Source organism: Perognathus longimembris, chromosome 13, assembly GCF_023159225.1.
Source record: "Perognathus longimembris pacificus isolate PPM17 chromosome 13, ASM2315922v1, whole genome shotgun sequence".
Classification (NCBI taxonomy): domain Eukaryota; kingdom Metazoa; phylum Chordata; class Mammalia; order Rodentia; family Heteromyidae; genus Perognathus; species Perognathus longimembris.
The window spans coordinates 40,472,409-40,479,795 of record NC_063173.1 but is presented as its reverse complement, the minus strand read 5'-3'; the positions used below and the strand labels follow the sequence as shown (position 1 = coordinate 40,479,795).

The following is a 7,387-nucleotide window of genomic DNA, read 5'->3' as shown; positions in this document are numbered from 1 at the left end:
CTCCTCACTGTATCTAAAATTTGGGCCACAGAGCAAATTAAGGATGAAATTAACAAGTTCATAAGCCACAATGACAATGAAAATACCTCACAAAGAAACCTATGGGATACAGCAAAGGCAGTGCTGAGAGGCAAGATAATTGCCCTCAGCGCACACATTAAAAGAATGGAATCAGAACGGGTGAATAACTTCACAATGCAGTTAATACAACTGGAGAAACAAGAAAAAGTTGAATCTAAAACGAAAAGGAGGAGAGAGATCACAAAGATTAAAGAAGAGATAAATCTGATTGAAAATAGAAAAACCATTCAGCAAATAAAACTAAAAGCTGTTTTTTTTTGAGAAAATTAAATAAAATTGACAGACCCCTTGCAAGACTTACAAAAAAAGAGAAGAGACTCATATCCTTAAGATCTGGGTCTCCACTGGAAAAATTCCAACAAATACACAGGATATTCAAACAATTATAAGGAACTATTTCCAGAAACTTTACTCACTGAAGAACAAAAATTTTACAGAAATGGATCAATTATTAAAGAAGTATAAAGAGCCCAAACTGAGTCAAGAAGAAATAAATCAATTAAATAAACCAATAACCTACAGCGAGATAAAAGATGTGATCAAGAGCCTTCCAACAAAGAGAAGCCCAGGCCCAGATGGATTCACCAATGAATTCTATAAAACCTTCATTGAGGAGCTAATAGCAATACTCCTCAAACTCTTCCGCGAAATAGAAACAGGGCTAAGTACCAAATTCATTCTATGAAGCTAATATTATACTCAACCCAAACCACTCAATCATCCAACAAAAAAAGAATTACAGACCAATATCACTAATGAACACAGATAAAAATCTCCTCAACAAAATATTAGCTAACAGGATCCAGAAAATGACCAAGAAAATTATACATCATGATCAAGTAGATTCATCCCACAGACACAAGGCTGGTACAACATCCACAAATCAATAAACGTAACTCACCATATTAACAGAACTAGAACCAAGAACGACATCATCATCTCAGATAATGCCCAAAAGCCTTTGACAAAATACAACAACCATATACATTAAAAGCCCTGGTGAAAATAGGAATGTAGGGCTCATTCTTTAAAACAATAAAAGCCATACACTAGAGACCAACTGCTAGTAACATATTAACTAGAGAGAAATTAAAACCATTTCCTCTAAAATCAGGAATCAAGGATGCCCACTCTCCCTGCTTCTGCTCAACATATTGCTGGAATCCCAAGCCATGACAGTAAGGCAAGAAGAGGACATCAAAGGGATCCACACTGGTAAAGAAGAAATCAAACTATCCCTATTTGCAGATGATATGATCTTATATCTGAAGGACCCAAAAAACTCAGTCCTCAAACTCTTAGAACTAATAAACTATTTTGGCAAAGTAGCAGAATACAAAATTAACCCAAAAATTAGCAGCTTTTCTGTACACCAGCAATGTGCAAGCAGAAAAGAAAGTTATGGAAATAAAGCCATTTGCAATAGCTAAAAAAAGAATAAATTACCTCTGGATTAAAGTAACCAAAGACATGAATTATCTATTTAATGAAAACTATAAAAATCTAAAAAGGGAAATCAAAGAGGACACCAGGAGCTGGACAGACCTCCCATGCTCAAGGGTAGGCAGAATCAATATAGTGAAAATGACCATAATGCCCAAAATGTTATGCAAATTCAATGCAATCCCCAGCAAGATCCCAGCTACATTCTTCACTGAAAAAGAGGAAACAACCCATAAATTCATATCGAACAGAATGGCCAAAGCAATTCTAGGAAAAAGAAGCAGCGCAGGAAGAATCACATTACCTGACTTCAAGCTATATTATAGAACCATCATAACAAAACAGCCTGGTACTGGCATAAGATCAGACCTGAAGACCAATGGAACAGAATAGAAGACCCAGAAATAAAGCCACATTCTATAGTTCACTGATATTCCACAAAGGATCTAAAGACATGCAATGGAAAAAAACACAGCCTCTTCAACTACTGGTGTTGGGAAAACTGGGCAGCCACATGTAGGAAACTCAAAGTAGACCCTAGCCTATCACCATGCACCAAGATAAACTCAAAATGGATTAGAGACCTCAACATCAGATCTGGAACATTGAAACTACTGAAGGACAGAGTAGGAGAAACACTAGAACTTATAGGCACAGGTAGGAACCTCCTGAATAGAGGTCCAGGGGCACAACAGATATGGGAGAGTCTCAACAAATGGGAGTATTACAAATTAAAAGTTTCTGCAAAGCTAAAGACATAGGTAGTTAACTAGAAAGACAGCCAACCATATGGGAAGGGATCTTCACCAGCACAGCAACAGACAAAGACCTAATAACTGTCATCTACAGAGAACTCAAGAAACTCCCCCCCCCCACAAACCCAGTAAACCAATTATCAAGTGGGCAAAGAAGATAAAGAGAGAATTCACAGGAGAAGAAATGAAAATGGCAAATAAACATATGAGGAAATGTTCAACATCCCTGGTAGTAAAGGAAATGCAAATAAAAACAACCCTGAGTACCACCATACTCCAGTTAGAATGGCCAGTACTCTGATCTCAGGCAACAACAAATGCTGGAGGGGATACGGGGAAAGAGAAACCCTTCTCCACTGTTCTTGGGAGTTCAAACTCGTGCAACCACTTTGGAGAACAGTATGGAGGTTCCTCAAAAAGCTCAGTATAGACATACCCTATCACCCAGCCATACCACTCCTAGGCATCTATCCTGAATAACAGGTCTCAGGATACCTTAAAGACATCTGCACAATTCACTGTACAATTCACAATAGCTAAAATATGGAAACAACCCAGATGCCCCACTACAGATGAATGGATCCAAAATAATGTGGTACATGTACACAATGGAATACTACATAGCGATTAGAAATGATAAAATATTGGTATTTGCAGGGAAATGATCAGAGCTTGAACAAATAATGTTGAGCGAGACAAGCTAAAACACAGAGAACAAAGGGGCATGGTCTCTTGATATATGACTGTTGGGGGTAGGGGATTGAGGAGGAACAGTAGAGACCAGGTCTGCAAAATAACAAACTTCTTTTCAAATGGTATTTCCATATGCTTGGGTCAGCGACTTTACATTATGTATCTAAAATCAAACAACTACTAAACAAACATAAAAAGTTCTAGGATAGACCTATCAGTTGATCACAATAGCTCCAACAGCTCTGTACACATGATTTTATAAGATGAGGATAAACAAAAACAACTCCAAGAGAAGGACACAGGAGGATTCTATTGTCATTACGTTTAATGTTCTATGTGAATTTCCTTTGGAGTACCCTACATGGTTAATGTATATAATTTTGGTACACTGGTCATTGTATATATGCCTATCTGAACTAGGGAAGGGAAAGAAAAATGAGGGTGTAGCAGATATGAAAAGAAATGTACTCACTAACTTATTATGAAACTGTACCCCCTTTGTACACCTTGTCAATAAAATTGATTTATAAATAAGGTTTGATATAGCCAAATTCTAATTATTAAATAATTAAGAGTTTTTATTGAAGTTCATTTATTTTGTTATACTGAAGATTGAACCTAGGGCCTCTCACATGCTAAGTAAGCTCTCTACCGCTCAGAGTACACCCTAGCTCTGATCATTATTTTATCATGTCTTTCTTATTAATTACCATTATTATAAGTGTTATTATTAACAAAAATAACTATAAAAGTAAGCATATATTGAGAATTCTCTTTATTTTTTAATTTTTTCTTCTTTATTGTCAAGATGTGATACAGAGAGAGGGGTTACAGATTCATATCAAATTCAGTGAGAATACATCCATTTTGTGTAAGCCAACTGAACAACTCATGGGAGGAGAGGGAAAGCGGGAGGGGCAAGGGGGAAGGAGGGAGGAGGTAACAAATAGTACAAGAAATGTACCCATGGCCTTACATATGAAACTATAACCCGTCTGTACATCACTTTGACAACAAATAAGTAATTATAATTTTTTTTAAAAGAAAGGCAGTGAGTCCATTTCTTGTTCTACTTTTTAACCTCCTCCTTCATTTTCCCCCTCCCTCCTCTCCCTTTTCCTCTCCTCCCAAAAGTTGTGCAGTTGGTTTACAACAAATTGTTTTGTAAGTGTTGCTTTTTGAATGGTTTGTCTTTTTGTTCTTTGTCTCTCGATTTTGGTATTCCCTCTCCCTTCCCCTGTTCTAATACCCATACAAACAGTATCCAGGGTACTCAGATGTAATACAGTGGTAGCAAGGGTACAGCCACAGGTAGGGAGTATAAGAGAAACAAAACTAAACGAACCACTCAGTCAAACAAACAGAAAAAGAAAAAGACAAAACAATGTAGTAAGATTTTACATGGCATGTTGAGAATAATTATAATAGTGTAACTCTGTTTCTGTAACGTGGAGTTCATTTCACTTGGCATCTACTTATGTGGTGATATGGGTGTAGCTATTGGGGTATTTTAAAAGTAGTACAGTTAAATTGGATAACTGTTCTTTCAAAATGTTTAATTCTAAGAAAGTCTAAATATTGATTATAAATGAATTAATATCCTGTTCAAAAAAAGAAAATTTACAAAGTTAAATTCTTTTACTACTCCACTGAGTTCTCTACTCCTTTGAGGTATAAACCTACTTCCTACTTTGGGCTAGTTTTACAACCCAGAAATGTCGTTTTTGAAGGTGATTATAGATTTCTTAAAGTGATTGTAGATTTCTTTGAGATGATTATATATTTCTTGAAGATGGTTATATTTTTTATGATCAGCAGACGATTAGTGTTTTTATTTACTATAGAAGCTTAAAAGTCTAATTCAATAAGAATCAATTAGTAAAAGTTATATTGGCCTGAGTCAATTAGTGTGAGTCAAACTGGCTAACCTATCCATCAATCTTTCTCAGTAGCTCATTGCACTGTTGCAGAATTCTTCGGCCTCTGTTCGCAGAGGAGTTGAACTCTCCTTGCAGTCTTGAATGATGCCTTGGCTTGTTTAATATCACATGGTTTATGTTTTCTTTGACATGAGCAGTAAACATCCATGTCAGTTTGTCATAGCTATGCTTGCAAAAATCCTAAGCATAAAACTTGGCTCAGAAATTTGACTCATTCATTTTAAAGGAGCTTGTTTAATGAGTTAATTGAAAAAATATTGGCAGGAGGTCTCTTTTGCTTTTATAAGAATTAAACTTGTGATAATTTTTTTTTCCATCAGAGTTCTTTCTGGTGCTTTGTGGAATAGGTAACCTTTCTGAGGGCTGATTTTTATTCTTTTATGAATCTATTATTTTTAATTGCAATTGACTAGATGTATTTAGACTATATCAGCACAAATTACTTTACAAAACACAATCCAAAAGTGTAATGGAGTTGAATGGATTTTACTATTATACAGCTTCTCAGAATATGGCATTAAGTAATGTGAAACTATGCATGAAAGATATAGTTTGAAACACTCATGAAATGTATATTTTCCAGTGGATTATTTTATACAGAAGAATATCCAACACACCAAGTTCCTCTTATAACTGTTTTAACGTGTTAATCAGTAACATTAAATGTTGTTTCTTAAATCAGTTAAAACCAGGCAATCATCATTCCTCAGTTAATAATCACTATTAAATTTACAAATTCACTGATGCCACATTGCTATCTCCAGAGCATTTTATTACTATACCAATGCTCATATCTTACCAGTTAGAAATTAAATCCTTCACAGGATTACTTAAAACAAATTCTCGACCTTCTTTTAATTCCCCTCAAACAAGGATATGGAATCTCAATTTTTTAAATTAATTAATTAAGTAATTTTTTTGGCCAGTCCTGGGTCTTGAACTCAGATCCTGAGCACTGTTCCTGGCTTCCTTGTGCTCAAGGCTAGTACACTGCCACTTGAGCCACAGTGCCACTTCTGGTCATTTCATATATATATGGTGCTCAGGAATGGAACCCAGGGCTTCATGTATATGAGCAAGCACTCTGCCACTAGGCCATATTCCTAGGCCTCAAAATTATTTTGAAAAACTGATTCATTGCCATTATGTAGATTGACATATATGTCCAGATACATTTTATAATAACTTGACCGTATTACACTAGTTTTGTGGAAGTCAAAATGAATCACCTCCAGTCAACCTGTAACCTACCTGACATTGCATAGATTGCAGTACACTTCAACAGCCTCCCTCTCTCTGCGACATTCAGTTAACCTAGAAAATGATCAAATCTATGTGGCTTAAAAGATGATCATCTCCACCCATCTATAAAACTTCTAATCTATAAAACTTCCAGATGTGTCAAAGACACTCATAAAGTATGCAAGCTCCAAAATAGGCTCCTGTGATAATTCTCCATGTAATACTGAAAACCTTTCAAACCATTCAGTTTTTAAAGTTAATTACAGTACAGGACACTCTCCTGCCCTATATGCACGCTGGTGATGGTAATACCTTAATAATGTTTAAGGAAAACCTTCAAGTAACTTTAATACAACTTAGACATGCTTCCCTTCAAGTGGAGTTCTTATTTGAATTTTCTTTCTACACCTGTATGAATCTTTACAGTCTTGGAAGTTGTCAGTTTAATTTATGAAAGGATTCGTGATAATTGTTTTAAAATTGTCAGTTACTTTTCTATAAACAAATATACTGGATCACTTTCTGTTACCTAGGTCAGCCTATAGAACTCATGGTGTAATTACATAGACTGTTCAAACAGATGATCTTGTTCAAACAGAAGATGGATGGTGCATCACTCAATGAATGACCTTGTCTACCAGTAAAGAAACTGAACGATCAAGATTTTTAAGAGTGTAATGGTAACTAAAGGAAAAGAAATGCACATTGCGCAGGGCAAGTGTGAGTTCACATTATTGAATTGTAAAGTCATTTTAATATTCCTTGGCCTTTAAATTCACTATGAAATCATTTTAATATCCTTTGTTAATACCCTCCTTAAAGGTTCTCTCAGTTCATTCTGTTACTAATGGAGCTGATGACACCCATGCTGAACTCATTATGGACACTACGTCTGATACATAGAGAACTGAAACACACAGCTGCCCACTGTTGTTACTGCTTAGAAGGAATCTTTATTAAGGATGCTATCTGAGAAATCTTAAGTTTGCATCAAACAAACTGATGCATAAAATACCCAAACAACAGATGTCATAGAAATTTTGACTTCAAGTTCCTTCTAACATCATCATTCTTGACTAAGATAGCATCCACAATTCACTGTATAATATACATACATTCCAAATTTTTTAATAATGATGCTAATCTGTTTGTCTTTCTGGTCACACACTGCTTTCCATTTTCCACAGCGACCAACCTCATTGCTGCTTTCTGATTCACAAATATGACTGCCTT

At 35.6% G+C, this 7,387-nt stretch overlaps 1 long non-coding RNA gene across 1 annotated transcript; it reads right to left on the bottom strand.

Moving 5' to 3' along the window:
* Window positions 1–283: 283 nt before the first annotated feature.
* LOC125362000 lies at window positions 284–6,391 on the bottom strand. The gene is made up of 3 exons (XR_007213009.1): window positions 6,379–6,391; window positions 2,379–2,386; window positions 284–496 (listed from the first exon to the last, which is right to left on the bottom strand). It is a non-coding gene; the product is annotated as an uncharacterized LOC125362000 (long non-coding RNA).
* Between the last annotated feature and the right edge of the window lie 996 nt (window positions 6,392–7,387).